The sequence below is a fragment of the Myotis daubentonii genome, chromosome 7 (genome assembly GCF_963259705.1).
Source record: "Myotis daubentonii chromosome 7, mMyoDau2.1, whole genome shotgun sequence".
Classification (NCBI taxonomy): Eukaryota; Metazoa; Chordata; class Mammalia; order Chiroptera; family Vespertilionidae; genus Myotis; species Myotis daubentonii.
Window position 1 is genome coordinate 34601390 of NC_081846.1, and position 19167 is coordinate 34620556.

At 47.3% G+C, this 19167-nt stretch overlaps 1 protein-coding gene across 1 annotated transcript in view; it reads right to left on the reverse strand.

Annotated features, from left to right (window-relative positions):
- Positions 1-19167, reverse strand: part of IQCA1 (IQ motif containing with AAA domain 1) — a 117934-nt gene that overhangs the window by 64004 nt on the left and 34763 nt on the right. The window lies entirely within an intron of this gene.

The window sequence follows — 19167 nt, forward strand, 5'->3', positions numbered from 1 at the left end:
AGCCACGTGTAAAACGGCTCTGTAGTAGTGGTTCTCAGACTTTTGGGCCTAGGAACCCCTTACATTCTTTTCGTTGTTGTTAATCCTCATCAGAGGGTATTTTTTTCCATTGCTTTTCAGAGAGAGTGGGAGGGAGGGAGAGGGGTAAAGAGAGAGAGAGAAATCAATGTGAGACTCATCGATTGGTTGCCTCCTGCATGTGCCCGGACCAGAGGTGGGAGCAAACCCGCAACCCGGGTACATGCCCTTGACTGGGAATCGAACCTGCACCCCTTCGGTGCACAGGCCGATGCTCTAACCACTGAGAGATACTTTACACTCAAACAACTTTTCAGTATCCCAAAGAGCTTTCTGAAAATGTGTTATTGCTATTGATATTTACCGAATTTTATAGTAAAACTGAGACATTTCTAAAATATGTATTTTTAATTAATTTAAAAATTACAATAATAAACCTGTTATATGTTAACATAAATGTCATTTTTAATGAATAACATATTTCCCCAATAAAAAAGTTTAGTAAGAAGAATGTGACTGATTTGCATCTTTGAAGTCACCTTAAGGTTTGGCTTAACGGAATAGCTGAATGCTCCTATCTGCTCCTATGTTGAGTCCGTTGCCATACGTTGTTTTGGTTGAAGCTTAGTAAGAAAACCTGGCCTCATGTATATGCATAATTGGAAAAGAGAGAGCAATTTCTTTGTGTTAATCCTCACCTGAGGACTGTTTTCCCATTGATTTTTAGATAGAGTGGGAGGGAGGGAGAGATAAAATATTGATATGAGAGAGACGCATTGATTGGCTGCCTCCTGCACGTGCCCCCACAGGGACCAGGGAATGAACCTGCAACCCAGGTATGTTCCCTCGACTGGGAATTGAACCCAAGACCCTTCACTGCCTGGGGCGATGCTCTAACCACTGAACACACTGGTCAGAGCAAGAGAGGACAATATTAATAGCCTTTCAGGTAACAGAATACTCCGCTTTGATTCTATATGACTCAACAAGTGGTAGCTTCCTAAAGGCTGGCTGTGATGTGGAATCTGAAACCACATCAGTGAACTTGCCTTCTCCATCACGTGAAAATCCATCCGCCCATCTTGAGTGTTGGATATGTCTTTTTTGCCCATGCACGGTTTTGTAACACCAGGTATTGGTCACGGGGTTCACTGCATTATGCAGATCTTCCCAATGTCGATACATTTCCTCTCATCAGAATCACATTTATTATCAACCTTCTAACAAAAAGGCTAAGTAATGGGAAGCTCTCAAACTCATGGAGGTCCTACAGGGTTTTGAAATTTTCAATTTTCTCTAGAAAGCTCAAATTTTACTGTTGGCCACAGATACCCTGGGTTGTTTTCCGTTAGGCTCATTTGGTTCATTTTTGAGGAGAATCTCTCCCCCAAACCCAACTCTGAATCACCAGAGTTCATCAGCTGTTTTTTAAATAACAGGGACGTCCCGTAAAAAGTGGCTAGCTCTCAGCTTGTGACGGTGGTCACACTTGGTGTGCAGTGGAAGGCATTTCTGGGCGCTCCTGGCTCTGTCTCACAGAATATTAAAAAGCTGTGTATTCAAGGGTCAAGTCTCAATAACTGAGTTATCCCTTACTGCACCCGCCGGGGTCGTTAAACGAAACCGTTTCCAAGGCCGGTGGGTAACGAGGAGGACCGTGGTGACCACCAATGGGGGTCTCTGCCTGCTCCCTGCTGCTCCCCCCACCAGTGTGGTTTGGTGGGAATGTCAGGAACCATTGCAAATAAGTCATATGGAAAGAGTTTGACTTTTAGATCCTGAGAAGATCTTGGAGACCTCAGAGGTCACACAATTTGAGAACCGCTGCTCTAGAATGTCTCCCCGAGCCACTGCTCAGATGCCCCCATGGCAGTCGGCTCCCTCTCCCCCAGGCAGCCCCTCCATTTCCAGCCCTCCGCTGTTACGAAGTCCTTTCTGACACTGAGCCAACTGCAACCTGACTCCTGGCTTCTTGTTTGACCTTCTGGGGACACACAGAATTTGATTCTTTCTCTTCCACATAATTGCTAGTCAAACATTTTAAGACAGTTATGTCATTGTCTGGACTAAACGGCTCAGGTCTCTTGAATCTTTACTGTTGGACTCATTTTGTGGGAATGTGACTCAGTTCCTCAGTGTTGCTTTGAAAGGAACTAAACACAATGCAGTGTGTGTGTGTGTGGGGGGGGGGGGCGGTCTCTGGACAAATGCACTAACACTGAGGATGGTGGGTGATCACACAGTGTGTGTGACGTTCTATTGAGCTACCGTCATCACAGCTACTTTGGTGCCTTCACACACTCACCCACCATCCATCCATCCACCCATCTATCCATCCATCCACCCATCCACTTACCCACCCATCCATCCATTTATCCATCCATCCATCCATCCATTTATCCATCCATCCACCCATCCATCCATCCTCCACCCATTCACCCACCCACCCATTTTTCATTAATGCATTTATTTGTGTAGTCAATCAACAAATACCTGGTTAGTACCAACTCGATTCTAGATGCAATGGGGGAGACAGTGATTGAACATTAAAAGATGCTGACCTTGCCCTCACGCAGCTCACATTCCACATCACATGGCGCAATATTTGGCTGATGCACATGCTTGACCTCAGACGCTACTTGTCCACAAGATTCATAGCTCAAACATCCTTAGCTTGCCTGACCATGTTTTGTCTCGATCTGTAAATCACTTGGCCCAGCCGGTTCCTGGTTCAAAACTCTGATTGCACGGAGCCGACAAACTAGAGCACTCTCTTCTTCATACCCAGTCCCCTGATTCTGTTGCTGCCACCTTTACAAGCAACTCCACTGTATAATTTTATTTCCACATTTAAAGCTCGAATGGTTTTGAGGACTCATAGTAGATGTAGCCGTTTATATAAACTAAAAACTAAAAGAATTTACATGTTCCAGTTTTACAGTAGAATTCTCAACTTTGTCCCATGCCAATAGTCACAAAGACGCATATTAAGTCACAGTAAGATTTAATAACATACATTACTTTTTTCAAAAGTAATATTAAATATATTTACTTTAATAGGTAAGTAAAGATACCTGTTTTTTCTTAGTTATAATAGTTTAAACAATTAATAATCTGAAATTGAATTAGTCTTATCTTGAAAGAATGTAAAAACTGCTGCAGGGCACACATTTAAAAGATAAATTTTAAAATTCATATCCAGAAAATAACAGTGTAAACTGATAGCTCTTCACCTTGTGCTCAGCACACAGACACACACACACACTCACACACACAGGCTTTCTTGTGCTCATACCACTCCAGTCTGTCCCTCCGTGGCAAGGGGACCTCCCCCACAGCAGCGGCACCCTGCTTGGTGACATGCTGAGGGAACCCTGGCTTCGCCCTGGCTGGGACTCTGTCCCTGTGACTTGGTCACTTGGAGGATGTGAAGAGAAAACAGTTTTTGTATTTTCTTGGCTGTTACCCCACGTTTTCAGTGTGTGGTCTGGCTGAGAGGGGGCTCTGGTTAAGACAGGGGCACTGCCTTCCCCCTCGCAGTCTGGGTGCTCAGGACTAAGACACAATTGATCCCTCACTGCTCACCAGAAGGAAGCTGCAGCTGACGAGTGTTTCAGTGCCCGGGGCACAGCGCACTGAGAAGGTGTGAGACCTCCTGGGAGAGACGCGTACACTCAGACATGAGCAAATGGAAACATTATTTTGGCTCTCACAGTATTTCTGACACTGACTGCTGGGGGCTGACAGCATCCCTGCTGGTGACAGTCCATCTGGGGACTTTCAGGAAAGTAACTGAGGACTTCAAATTATGTGGTACCATGGCCTCCACGTGGTATTCCCCTGTGCCTGGCTCACCTCCCCCCTCCCCCCACTTCCTCTCTGCTCACCTGGCTCCCGCTGCTCCTCCATCTACCTGGACCCCTGGGCACTCCCTCCTCAGAGAGAAGTTCACTCTTAGAGGTAAAATACTACACCCAGTGTGTCCTTCACTTGCTCAAATGTCATCGCATCCATGAGGTCTTCCCTGACTATCCAATATAATAAAAGAGAAACATGCAAATCAACCATCCCTCTGCTACGCTCACCAGCCAATCAGGAGTGAGTGTGCAAATTAACCCAACAAAGATGGCAGGTTAATTTACATACACAGGCGCTAGCGGAGAGCAGAGCGGGAGAGCCGGCAGCCTGGGGGGACATGGCTCCCTCAGTCACTCCCCCAAGCTGCTGGGTGGAGAGCAGAGCAGGAGAGCTGGAGGCTTGGGGGGACATGGCTCAGTGACTGGGGGAGCCACGTCCCCAAAGCCCCCGGGCGGAGAGCAGAGAGGGAAAGCTGGTGGCTTGGAGGACTTGGCAGAGTGGGAGGCCGTGGCATGGAGACAGAGCAGGAAGGGAAAACCGAGAGCGTGGGGAGCACCAGGAATTCTGGGAATAGTGGTTCTGGTGGCAGACAGAACGCCTAGACTACGGCCCACGGGCCAGATCCGGCCCGTTTGAAATGAATAAAACTAAAAATAAAAAAGACCGTACCCTTTTATGTAATGATGTTTACTTTGAATTTATATTAGTTCACACAAACACTTCATCCATGCTTTTGTTCCGGCCCTCGGGTCCAGTTTAAGAACCCATTGTGGCCCTCGAGTCAAAAAGTTTGCCCACCCCTGTTTTAGATGGTTGCTGCTGTGTCCCTCTGCAGCTTGAAAAGTGCTTTCAGAAACACAAGGATCTTGCCTACTGAACTGTTGACACAAAATCCTCTGCAGAATTATTGTTAACTGTGCTGCTGACTCTGTGCCTATACACGACTTAAATCATGGCTTTCCCTCCATTATTCTTTGAATCTTAATTCTAAAACCATTTGATTATCTTTGAACTTCCATCATTTTGCTGATTTACAAAGGCAGTGTGCAGCCCGGCTTCTATCTGCCTTCATGTCCCCCAACAGGCGAGGCCAATGCAGGCTCTTCACTGGGTGCCAGAGCCTGCCGCTGGGACTGGTGGTGTAGAACCTGGGCCCTGCCATGTGGCTGCAGGGCGATAACTGGAGGGTGCGTGTGAAGGCTCTGGTTTCTACAGAACGAGACAGGAAAGGAGAAGCAAGACTGTGAAAGCCACCCAAGAACACCAGGTTTGAGGACTGGGTGTGGAGCCTGGCAAGTCTGTGGAAGTATCAGTATCCTGAGTTCAGTCTGCATTTAGTCACCCACAGGCCAGTGCCAGCACATCTCAGGGGATCACATCTTTTTGAAGCAAGAATTCAGCCTTTGGGAACAGAACGCTGTCTCTGTGTCATTCCTTCTTCGCCGACTCCGTCCACACCTTTGGGGACCCCTGGACCTGCTGGGGCTGGACCCCAGCAGTAGACTTGAAGTTACTCATTAAATCTATTCCCTAAGAAGTATTTAGAAACATTTGAATATGAACACTGAACATGGACTTTATAATCTAGAAAATTTTAGACTCTGCTTAACATTTTTCAAAACGAAATGGCACTGCTCTCTCTCAAGTCCAGATGGCTTCTTCAATATTGTAGAAGACGGAGCCCCAGGAGCCCCAGGCACCTCCCTGGCGGAGGACCAGTCTCCTAGGTGCTGGGGTCGTCCCCCTCTCCAGGCCGACGGCTCTGGAACCTTGAATTTCTGTGCATCCAGTTCCTTTTATGTCTTCTTGTATCTTTCTTAGAAAATGTTTTTTTCTACAGTTGGAAAATTCTGACCTTCCTCCAGGGGGGTTACACTCTCCATTCTGCTTTCGGCTACCCGTGGGCTTTAACAATTAAGCAACCTACTTACTGCAACCATATTTTTTCCACCCTTATTACTGTTTTCCTTAATTTATCACGCGCCGTCGGTTTCCATCTCTGTTGTCAGGTCCTGGGCTCTCCGCTTTGTTCCGCTGATCTATGTGTGTGCCTGTACATTAGTATCATGCATCTGCCTCATTTTTCTTTATAATATACTTGAAAATACAGTGCCATTTGTCCTTCCTTATTGTTTTTCTTTTAATCCCAATGACTTTAATAACTATGTTTTCAAGTTCAATAACTAATCCTGTTGAGATTTTAATTGAAACTGTGTTCTCTCTATAAATTACCCAGAGCAGACGTGTCATCTTCCCCTTTAACCGGAAACTCGGCAGGGCCTGCCAGCTATTGAAGAGGTTCGTCTCTCCTTCCTATTAACATTTATAGGCTTTGTACGGGTTCATGTGTTTCTCTTTCATAGTAATCCTATCATTGATTTAAAAAACATTTTTGAACACTTAAAAATATTTATTCCTCGTATTTGCTAAAATGTCAATATTTTAACAATAATTTATATTATGGCACTAACTGTTATCAGGGGCAAAGCCCATTCATATTGTTCTTTTCTTTCATGGGAAGGAATCTAGTATTTCCTCATTAAGTATGTAGCTCTCTTTTGTTTTAAAAAATAAATGTTTCATTCATTCATTCATTTACTCATTTAAAATATATTTATTGAATGTCTACTAGGTGGTGGGTACTGTTGTAGTTTATTATGCTAAGAATCAACCCTTGTCTTTATGTTTTTAAGTTTTTTAAATAAGAAGAGGGTATTTTATCAAATGGTTTTTCTGCATGAACCAAAAAGGTCATATTGCTTTATTGATGTATAAAATATTGCATTTTCCTACCATTGAGCTATTTATGTTTCTGGGAACAGTTACTTGAGGTCTGATTTTGTTCCACTGGCAGTCTCCAAGCACTGTCTGATGGAGTACATGACGACGGAGCCAGAGAGCAAGCAGCCTCCAGCCTCGCTTCTCCCAGCTTCCCGAGAGGGACAGTCCTGGGAGCAGAGCCATGGAGGCCGGTCTCCCCAGAACTGGGATTCCCGTGGATGGGGCATCTGGGGTGGGGTCCCAGTTCCTGCCCTGAGCTGGCAGGTGTCCCTGAGCTGACTGGAGCATCTGGGAGCCCAGCTGTCCGTGGCCACAGGACAGTGAGCCCGGACTCACTGTGCTGGGGTGAGGGGAACACAGCAGGACAAAGGGCTGCCCCTTCCCTGAGTGTGTCCTATACAGTGGTAACTTCCACCTGCTCCCCGACTCTCCTGCTGGCTTTGATGAAGCCAGCTGCCATAGTGACAGCCCACCTGGTAAGGGGCTGGGGTGCCCTCTGGCCAACAGCCAGCAGGGAGCTGAGGCCCCAATCCGAATGCTGCTATGAGCTGCGCAAGTGTGGAAGCAGAGGAGCCCCCGACCACAGGCAGCACCTGGTGCAGCCGGTGGGGCCCTGAGCAGAGGACCCAGCTCAGCGGTGCCCATGCTTCTGCCCACGGGAACTGTGCCGTCATCAGTGGGGGTTGTGTGAAGCCACTAACTTGATGGTCATAGTGTTACTCAGCAACAGATGGTGAATATCCGGCCATCACACCGAAACAGATTTTGAGAATAGGGTCGGAGCAAGGCGATGAGTTAGGAGGCTACTGGGGTCCAGGCCAGGGTGGTGGGTGAGGCTGAACCTGACCCAGCTGTCAGTGAAGACGGGGGTCTGCAAAGTGGGTGGGTTTGGGCATATTTTAAAGGTGGAGCCAATGCTATTTTTTGACGGACTGGGTGTTGGGCTGAGGTTGGGTGGGTGGATTCACATGCACTGGGGAGGGAAAGGCCTTATATGGAGCCACTGGAGGGGTGAGATGCCAGCATAGTTCTGGACACGTGGAAGCTGTGCTGTCCCACATCTGGACAGCTGGGTCTCCACATCTAGAATTTAAGTGAGCAATCTGGACGGGAGGTTTGCCTTGGGGAGTCAGCAGTATGATGGAATTGAAGGCCGTGGGCCTCAGTGAGATTACCATGGGGTCAGAGAAGGGAAGCAGACGAGGAGGCAAGACCTGAGCAAGTCCGAGAGCCGTGTCCAAGCAGAGCCACGCTCTGAGCAGCTCAAGAATCTGCAGGCTCGGCTACACCGCCCAGCACTTCCCCGGGACTCCAGGGCACGGCCAAGCTCATGGCCACGGAAAGCATATACCGCTGGGTTCCAGCAATAAAGCCCTAAAATAAGGCCTTAGATGTGAGACAGAAGCACTAGGGAGGCTAGACGTGTAATGAAAATAGTATTTTCCTGGAAATGAAGAAACCTGGGGCTCCTGCCACTAATTAGCGACGTGATTTGAGCCAACGGCTCCACTGCAGTGGGAACCTGGCCGGCTTCCCTCTCCGCCACGTGGTACAGTGCAACAAGGTTGATTCATTCAGTTATTGAACAATAAGTGTTGTGTGCCTATTAGCCAATTTCCAAAGTTCCTTTCAGCTCTGGGAACTCTAGGATTTGCATGTGACAAAGGCTGGTGGGGGGAGGGCGATGTTAATTTCTCACAGAATCCACTCAGTGATTCATGTTACTTTCTTATAAAAATGCCTTCAACACAGCCATCTGCCTGTCTGTTCTTTTACTGAGGCAGCCTGAGGAGAAAAACACCCGTGCCCTGTAACTCTCAGTGAGCAGATCCGAGGTGGAGAACATTTGGTAAAGTGGGGGCCTATTAAAAATTTATGCATATTGTCAAACATTTTTGCACAAATGTGAGAATGACCGGCTCCAGAGTTGGCGGTGATTTAGAAAGCAGGACCACTAACGTGATACATTTCCCCCCCGAGGCCCGACACTGAGCTTCAGCGGGTCCTACCGTTTCAGACACGCAGGACAGAGATTTATCTGTGTTTCATCAAGTATGAAAAATATATGGATGGAGGGGTTTCCGGCCGGTACCCCCCAAGCCATCCCGTCACCTCTGTTCATGTCAGCAGGCTCATAAATTCCTCCTGCGTTCTGAAGAGAGCAGCTTGTGCCACTGCACAGAAGCCCCCAGAAGTGTCACTTGCTGCCTATAAATTCACTGACACTCAATAAAGGCAATTGGCTGCACATGGACTTAGTTACCACGGTCCTCCATCCCTCAAAGGAGAGGAGGAAGAAGGAGTGTGTGGAGCATGGCAGTTTCTTAGTGGCCCATTACACAATCTGATTTATCCCGTGATGTGTCTACTTATTAGCGGGCATCACAAGCAGTTACCACTCAGACAGAAGCCTCCTTCTTGATCTGAAGGTGTTATCTTTGTGCCTGCTTGAATCCTACAGGAACCGCCCTGCCCAACCCCCGCCCACTTTTATCTTATTAGAACGGACAATATATTACAGTTCACTATTGTGATTTGGGTTGAGAAAATAGCCGCTTTAATTTCGCCTCTCTGTCTTAAATACCTATGTGTAGAGAAAAATTAACACCCAGGCAAGAGCACCCCTTTAGGAAGGAATGGAAAGATTTTCCCACTAAATAGGCTGCCATCCGTCTCTCTGCACAGACTCAGTTCATAACCCCAGGCATTGCTCACCCACCAACCTTCCCAGTTTAAGGGAGGCGTCATTCCCCTCTCTAACTCAAGAATCTAGGAAGCTTAGAAAAGAGGAGGGAAAGGGCACACTAACAAAATGTTCAGATATGTATGTTTCAAACTCACGTCTCATGTGCTACTTTAAGAAAATAAACAATCCTATGTAATAAAAGGGTAATATGCAAATTGTCCCCGGACCAGGGTCATCCGTGTCTCCTGGAAGCTCATAAGAAACCCAAACTCTACTCCAAAAACACAGGCAACAAAAGCAAACATGGACCAGTGGGACTTCATCAAACGCAAAAGCTTCTCAGTAGGAAGGAAACAGCAAAATAAAAAGGCAATCTACAGAGGGGGAGAAAGCATTGGCAAGCCATCTATCCAATAGAGGGTTAGCATCCAAAATATATAAGGAACTCCCACAACTTGATAGCAAAAACAGAAACAAAATAAAAAGACCTTTTTAAAAAATGGGCAAAGTAACCTGAACAGACATTTCTCCAAAGAAGACATACAATTGGACAACAGGTACAAGGAAAGGTATTCAGCCTCACTGATCATCAGGGAAATGCAAATCAAAGCCACAGTGAGATGTCACCTCACGCTGCTAGGATGGCCACCATCGGAGAGACGGAAGACCCGTGTTGGTGAGGGGATGGAGAAGAGACCGTGGGTACTATTGGTGGGAATGTGAGTTGGTGCAGCCACTATGGAAAACAGTATGGAGGCCCCTCAAAAAATTAATCATAGAACTACTATACGATCCAGCAGCCCCACTTCTGGGTATCTACCTACAGGAAAGAAAATCAGGTCTTGAAGAGTTGAACGCAGACTGTGAAATAACAGAAAAACCATATATTAGTCTCTGCTCCAGTTCCTGGCACAGAGCTCCTGGAACCCTGGTCATTTCCTAAGTGATAAGAGCACAAGGAGCTAACGTTTGAACTCTGACCCTGGTTCCTGACACAGAGCTCCGAAACCCCTGGAATTTCCGGGTGACCGGAGTGTCTTTTGCTCTAAGGAGGCAAAGTTTGATGGGGACTGGTCACCAGGAAGATGGAGCAGTGATTAGAAGCTAGGAAATTTCAACCTCACCCTCTACCTTCCAGAGAGGCGAGAGGGGATGGGAATTGAGTTAATGATCTATCATGATCACATGAGGAAACCCCCATAAAATCCCAAAAGTGTGGATTTAGAGAGCTTCTGTGTTGTGGAGTTTGTTGTCCAGGTGCTGGGAGGGTGGTGATGTAGGACAGGGCATGGGAGCTCCGCCCCTTTTCACGGGCCTCGCCCTACACATCTCTTCCATCCGGCTGTTCATCTTCGTCCTTTATCACATCCTTTTATAGTAAACCAGTGAATATAAGTGTTTCCCTGAGTTCTGTGAGCCATTTAGCAGATTATCAAACCCAAGTAGGTTTTTGTAGAAACCCTGATTTATAGCCAATCAATCAGTAGTATGGGTGACATCGGGAATTGGTGTCTGGCACCTGAAGTTGGGGGGCAGTTTTGTGGGACTGAGCCCTCAGCTTGTTGGCTTTTATAGGGCGGTGTCACAGGAATTGCTTGATGTGTGAGTGTGACAGTAGTGTGTGGGGAAGGGAGAAAACAAAAAAGAGTGAGTTCTTTCTTTCTTTCACACACACCCCCATGTTCACTGCAGCAGATAAGAGATAGAAAAACCCTAAATATCCATTGGCGGATATATGGGTAAGGAAAATGTGGTATATACATACAATGGAATGTTATTCAGCCATCAAAAAGGAGAAAAAAATCTATCTGCCAGGCTGGTGTGGCTCAGTGGTTGAGCATCAACCTATGAACCAAGAGGTCACGATTCGATTCCCAGTCAGGGCACATGCCTGGGTTGCAGGCTCAATCCCCAGTGGGGGGCATGTAGGAGGCAGCCAGCCAATGATTCTCTCTCATCATTGATGTTTCTATCCCATTCTCCCTCTCCCTTGCTCCCTGAAATCAATTTTTAAAAATATACTTTTTAAAAAAGAAGGTAATCTTGCAATTTGCTCCCACATGGATGAATCTGGAGGACATTAAGTGAAGTAAGCGCAGGACACTGTATGATACACTTACATGAAGAACCTAAAATACTCAGACGCATAGGAGCAGAGAGGAGAAGGTTGTTGACAGGGGCGAGTAGGGGAGGGCAAAGGGGAAGTGCTAGTCAAGGGTTCAAGTGTCAGTCATACAGATGAGGAAGCCCTGGACACCCGCTCGCTACCCAGCATGGAGCCCATAGTCAATAAAAGGGTCATGTGAGTGAACAAATTAGCTGGGAGGATAGACCTTATGTTAAGCGTTCTTATCACACACACAGAATGGCAAGTCAATACAGGGCGTGGGAGGTGACTTCAAAACGCAGCCTCTCAGGTCCCACCTGAGACCCACGGACAATGAACTCCGGGGCTGGGCCCAGAACTCGGTGCTTGACAAGCTTCCGGCTGCTTCTGATTTGGGCCCCAGTGTAGAGGCACTACAGTCTGGCTCAACATTCAGGACAGTACTATCAGGATCTTCAGCATCTGCTGTCCCCCCTGGCCCTGAGCAGGGTCAGGGAAGACGGGGTGAAGGCATCACAGCCCTGTCCCCCGAAGGCTTGCCATCCAGAGGGGAGGAGAGAGGCACGCTGCAGGGAGCAGCAGTATCCCCTGGAACAGACCGTGGGCCGCAGAGAGCGAGTGTGTCCACTGCACTTGCACACGAGCCCTGGGCCTGTCTTTTAACAGGCCGGCGCCTGGAGAAACCACAAGAACCTATAGTTGCTGTGTGTTCTTAATCGGGTTTACTGCGATAACGGACATCAAGATAGGCGACTGCTCGGGGGGTGCACCTGTCCCAAGGCCTCGGCGGGAATGCCGGGACCTTCAGTTCCCATCCCTCCTCTCCTTATGGCCCCCATTCATTTTCCACCAAAGCAACTGGCAGAAAAATGTTATTCGCCTTCTCATCTGAGTAACCTGCACATGTTCACATCTCCACCGAAGGACCACAGATGCTTCTGAGAATTTACTGAAAACATATTGCAGGAGGAATAGGAAATAATGAGCCCCTCACACACCTCCCGGTGTGCGCCCACCCCTCTCCCACCCTCCTCTAAAACTTCTTTTTCATCCTGAAAGTCACTCACACTCCATGTGGAAAACTTGGAATGTAAAGGGAAAACCGAACAAAGCCACGGTCCCCCTACCCAAAGGCAGCCATTGTCAACATGCTGGTGGCTTCTTTGGATGTCTTACTAGTCCTCAGAGGAACAGCTGGGAGCCGCCCTCGAGACCCAATTCCAGTTCCACACAAAGCCCAGGATTCAGTCTGCCGGTAACTACCCACGTTTTTAGCCAAGTTCCCTGACTTCCCTAAGCCCACTTTGTCGTCTATAAAATAATTGGGCAAGCCAGCGCCTCAAATCCCATCATGCCCCTCTCCCTTCCTTCTATCTGCGCAGAACCCACCCCAGCTCCGTGTGGAGGTGCTTGGAAGCAGGAGAAAGAGATGGGGTCAGGGACAAGGGGAGCCCCGGGTTCACAGGTTGTAGCTAATGATCCCCGTGGCCGTGGCCACCGCCATCATTCCCACAAGATGACACAGTGCACTCCGCGGTGGCGGCGGTCGGGGCCCACAGACAGGGCTGCGGCTGGCGCGCTCAGAACGAATGTGCTTTGGGGGCACTGTGCCTTTCAGAATCAAGCCCCGTCTCTCAGGAGCCTCGAGCCCCGGAAAACCTTACTCAACCTTTCCAAGCCTTGGAGTCCCATAAGGGCAACCGTGGGAGGCACCTGGCACCGTCTCTCGTGTATGAGCAGTGGAGCGACCCGCGGCATCAAAAGAGAATTTTTTTGTCAGTGTCCACAGGAGTGAACAGCAATGGAAGCCAGGTAGGCCGTGGTCTAGGAGCAACCCACGTAGCCTTCCACGTGTGCAGGAGGCATGAACTCCTATGTGTGCAGGTGACACACACTTCCACGTGTGCAGGAGACATGCACTCCTATGTTTTCAGGAGACAGCCTCCCATGTGTGCAGGAGATACACACTTCCACGTGTGCAGGAGACATGCACTCCTATGTGTATAGGAGACAGCCTCCCATGTGTGCAGGAGACACACACTTCCACGTGTGTAGGAGACATGCACTCCTATGTTTTCAGGAGACAGCCTCCCATGTGTGCAGGAGATACACACTTCCACGTGTGCAGGAGACATGCACTCCTATGTTTTCAGGAGACAGCCTCCCATGTGTGCAGGAGACACACGCTTCCACGTGTGCAGGAGACATGCACTCCTGTTTTCAGGAGACAGCCTCCCATGTGTGCAGGAGACACACACTTCCACGTGTGTAGGAGACATGCACTCCTATGTTTTCAGGAGACAGCCTCCCATGTGTGCAGGAGACACACACTTCTCCAAGAAAACAGGAAACCTGACATTCTCCTTCACGCCAAACACACCACTCACTGCAGCCCATTCCTGCCGTGCCCAGTGCCTGCTGGGCTGGGAGCACTCCTTTCCCCAATGGCCATCACCTCTGCAGTCCCTCCAGGAATTTGGGGCCGAAATCAGCACAACCTGGGGGGCGGGGTGAGACAGGAGTCCTCAGGCCCCTAGGCCCACCTGCCTTAACATGACAAACCTTGACTTGCAGAGCTGTATGCAAAGGGTAAATCTGAAAATGAAAAAACAAAACAAAGCATTCCAAGACCTCTTCCAGAAAGAATGTCCGTTTGCGGGTGATCTTAGACATGTCACACCCCTGCCCTGGGGACTTGAAGCACATTCCTCACTGTCTGTATTTTGTTTGCCTGCTCTGTTATTATCCCCTCAGCTTTATCCCCCTCTCACCCCCACTCCTCACAGCCCTTTCTCAGCCCAGCCTCCTCCCAGAGACTGGCAACAACGCAGCGTTTTGGAAAGACACAGTTGTGAGTAGTGAATAGGAAGGCCGCAGACCCGGGGATGAACCGCAAATTGTGTGTCTGAGAATGAACGCCTTCCTACACGTGGAACATCATCACTGAAGATGCAGCCTGTGCTGCACACTGTTCAAAGGCCTTAGAAGTATTGATCTACATCATCCTTCCTTGCAGTGAGAGCTAGTAATACCAATACCCTCACTTCAAGATGAGGAGATGGAGGCACAGGTGGGTTAAGTAACTGGTTCAAGGTCACACAGCAAATGCTAGAGCTGGAATTTGAGCCCAGGCAGCCTGGCTCTAAGAGCTCTATGTGGGGTGTGTGTGTGTGTGTGTGTGCGCGCGCACGTGTGAGATTTATAATGGATATTTAAAATTATGCTAACAGAATAGATACCATTACATCATGAGATTATAAGGCAGTGGCATTTCAATTCCCAGCCAGGCTCACCTGCTGAGGACCTCAGAGCCCTTCCTCTTAACCATCACTTCAGATTGTGTGTTGGCTTTAAAAGTGGAACAAGGCTACTTAATTTCCATCCCTTTCAGATTCCTTAAGATTCCATGGATGGAAAAGGACCTGTGGAAGAAGGACTGGCACGGGCCAACACGGAGCCATCGGCCTGTTTGGGGCTGTCCCTCTCCCGGGATTGAAGGGTGAGCGGGACGTCAGGCGTGGGTCCAACAAGTGAGCAACAGATGCAGCTGGGAGGACGGCAACGCTCCACAGCCGACCCGGCGGTCTAGGACCAGCCCTGGTTTCCAGAGCTGATGGCCACTCAGGTGGCTCTGCTCCCTGTGAGGGAGCCAAGGGGGAGCCTGGAACCTCTTCAGAGACAAGAGCCCATGGTCCCACGGCCTGGCTGAGGGCAGGCGGCTCCCTGGGCTGCAGGTTCCCCCTCTCACCCTAAGGTGAGATGACACTTTATTACTTCCTTTTCTATGTTATTTCTTTATTTTTTATCTATCTGTCCATCTATTTTTAAATCTGTATTACTTTATTGGGGTGATATTGGTTAATAACATTCTCTAATACAGCATCGGTATATTGCCTTGTGTGCTCTGCACCCGAACTCTAGTCTCCTTCCATCACCACGTATTCAATCCCTTTTACTCTCTTCATCCTCCCCCTCACCCCCTTCCACTCTCATAACCACCATTCTGTTGTCTGTGATGATACTTTAAATGAGGCTTATTGATGGATCTTGAAACTGAAATGATGGTTTATAACAGGACCCAAGCCAAAAGGAATAGCAACGGTAGCAGATGTTTCTCCAAAGGAAGTGTCCCAGGACTGTGCTGTCCAATATGGTATCCATAATAGCATGTGCCTGTCTACACTTAAATTTAAATAAATTGAAATTAAACAGTCCGATCTTCAGTGTCCTTGACCGCCTTTTCAGTGTTCAGCAGCCATATGTGGCTCATGGCTACTACACTGGAAAGTGTGACTCTAGACCAGTGATGGCGAACCTGTGACATGCGTGTCAGAGGTGACACGCAAACTCATTTTTTTGGTTGACTTTTCTTTGTTAAATGGCATTTAAATATATAAAATAAATATCAAAAATATAAATATTTGTTTTACTATAGTTGCAAATATCAAAAAATTTCTATATGTGACACGGCACCAGAGTTAAGTTAGGGTTTTTCAAAATGCTGACACGCCAAACTCAAAAGGTTCGCCATCACTGGACTAGAGTGATGTGGCCACAAGCCGAGGAATGCTGGCAGCCTCTTGGAGCTGGAAGAGATGAGGAATAGACATTCCTCTAGAGCTCCTAGGGGGAATGCAGTTCTGCCGACATTTCGATTTGATTTCAGACTGCCTACTTCCAGAACTGGGAGGAAATAAAGTTCTAGTGGTTTAAGCGACTAAGTTTGTGGTAATTCATAACTGTGACAATAGCAAATTAATACAAGGGTTAAATTAGTTAATGTGTTAAGCACGTAGAATTCCTGGCACACAATAAGTACCCAATAAATATTATTATTATCATTTTAAATTAACACACACCTAATATACCCAATCACCAGAATGACAAGAGAGACCAGGGGTGAGTTACAGGCGATATACCCCCACGTTTGAGTCCAACTCTGGGAGGATGAGGAGGGGCGGAAGGTGAAGGAGAGGAAGCTGGCGCTTGCTTGATGAACTGAAGTGCTCTCCAACCGAAAGCATGTTTCCAAGATTGAAATATTTGACAAAAACCGTTATTTCAAATAGGTTGGCCTGTAGGAAGGACAGTGAGCTCAAATGCCCACCTGTCCAGAGATTCCAGTTCCCTGGAGCATCAGTGTGAAGCGCCCTGGAGGTGACTGCAGCTGACAGCCTGCTCCACGGGCGGGAAAGAGACCTCAGAGTGTGCCATTGGCACGGGAGAAAGTATCTGCCATGCTCTCCCATGACTGTACATCCAAGAACGTCCCAGAGCCTCAAGTGGAAAACCATTCGAACCCACTGGAGAGTTGGGTTAGGTGATGGTGCACATTGTTTAAAAATATATAACCAATATTAATAGAAAATAGTATTTGGAGAAAATCTCATCTGAAACAGGAAAAACACCTACAAAGTTAAAAACCTCAACAGGAAGCTTGTGGGGCCTGAGTCTTTATTTGCAGCTTCTCATTCAATCCCACAACAACCTGGCAGCAGGTACTATTGCCGAGGGTCCGAGCAGGGATGCCCAGGGAGCAGGGCCAGCCTGGCCGCAGTGAGTCGTAGACCCCGGGAAGTGGGCTCTTAAGGACTGTGTATTTCTCCTCTTCTGTGTCTTTTTCTCTCTAGCTTTCCTATTGGCCAGTTAAAAAATAAAAGGCAAATGACAACTGGAAAGTCATTATTGCAATGATATGTTAATAAAGCGTTGGTATCAGTTATATATATATATATATATATATATATATATATATATATATATATATATATATATATATCTTCTATATAATAAAGAGGTAATATGCAAATTGACCAGGCTGGCAGGGGAGGGCAGTTGGGGGTGACTGCGCTGGCAGGGGAGGGCAGTTGGGAGTGATCGGGCTGGCAGGGGAGCAGTTAGGCGTCTATCAGGCTGACAGGGGAGTGGTTAGGGGGTGATGAGGCGGCAGGCAGAAGCAGTTAGGGGCAATCAGGCTAGCAGGCAGGCGAGCAATTGGGAGCCAGCAGTCCCGGATTGTGAGAGGGATGTCTCCTGTATTGTGAGAGATATGTCTGACTGCCAGTTTAGGCCCTGTGGGATCGGGCCTAAACTGGCAGTCGGACATTACCCGAGGGGTCCCAGAATGGAGGGTGCAGGCTGGGCTGAGGGACACCCCCCTCTTCCGCCCAGTGCATGAATTTTGTGCACCAGGCCTCTAGTGTATATATATAATTATAATTTAGAGATCACTTAAAGAGGCATCACACGGAGAAGCAGATAAATGTCAGGGAAGAGATTACTGAGATAGTATCCTCTCTTTTCAATTGACAAAAGATTAAAAAGAAAATAATTCATTAACTAGGGCATCCATGCACTAGGCTGTTAAGCAATCATTAAAAACCTCTTTTGAAAAGCATTTTAAGGACATGGGAAAAAACAATTTAAAATTTTTAAAAATTAGAAAAAGAATCCATCAAACTGCAATTAAAATGTATATGCAAGGGGGAAAGACTGGAAGGAAATTTACCCAAAATTTTACAGTAGCAACCTTTGTATACAAAAGTTATATATGCTTTTAATGTTCTTCTTTAAACTCCTCTGTCTTATGAACTTTCTGCAATGAGCATGTATTACTTTTAACTCTGGAAAAAAAAGACTTCCTTTAAGATAATTTAAAAATTGACTTAAAAAAATCTGGGTATAACCCTTTTTGGCAACTGTAAGTATTAAATAGATGAGCTAAGAATAAGTATTTAAAATTGTGGGAGTATACACGAATTGTAACTTCTAGAAATTCCCTAAGTTGCCATCGTGTGGCCTATTGGAATTTAGCCTGAGGGTTGATCATGTTTCATGTTTCAAAAGACAATATTTGCTTTTTATGTGTCTTCGATTTACAAGAGCAAGGAAAAGGGTTTTTATCAAAGTCAATCAGATCAATGTAATCCAATTAAGAAGATAAAAGCACCCTCGACCTTACACTCCTCCCAGAGAGGAGCCGCTACATCTTGCTGAATTACACGCAGCAAAGCCCTGGGAGCGGCTCTGACTTGGCCTCAGGCCGTCAGGTCAGTGACCCCAGGATGAACATTCTCAAGGGGCCGGCCAGCCAGGCCTGGATCTTCAAAGGGAGCCCAGAGCCCCTGCACTGTTGGGAGGGCCACTCCCAGGTGACATCAGGGCCTGCAGAAGTCTCCCATGACCCTCCCAGGCCTCAGGTGGGAGAAGCAACTCCTGCCTCCCTAGTCTTTAATCAAAAGATGATTTCCAACCGTGCCATGCAGGTACTGCATTCATCACTTTGAAACATTAGAGTGTTTTAAAATTTAAATGTTTATTTTGGATTATGCCCAACTCATTGCTTGTCTTTCTTCTAATATATTTTTAACTAGGCTTTTTATTATAAAAATAGTGCTTATTGAAAAAGACTTCAAAAGCACATGAGAATCTACACTAATAAAAGAGAAACATGGTAATTGGCGTACGACCGCTACCCTTTTCATTGGCTAATCAGAGAGATATGCAAATTAACTGTCAGCCAAGATGCCGGCCGGCAGCCAGGCAGCTTGAAACTAACATGAGGCTTGCTTGCCTCAGTGACGGAGGAAACCAACGTTCCCCGCCTGCGGCTGCAGGCCTCTGAGCGGGCAGTTTAAGAAACTCTGTAACAAATACCACCGGACTTCAGCCAGCAGATTCGCAACATTGTAAGCAAAGGCCAGAAACCTACTTTCAG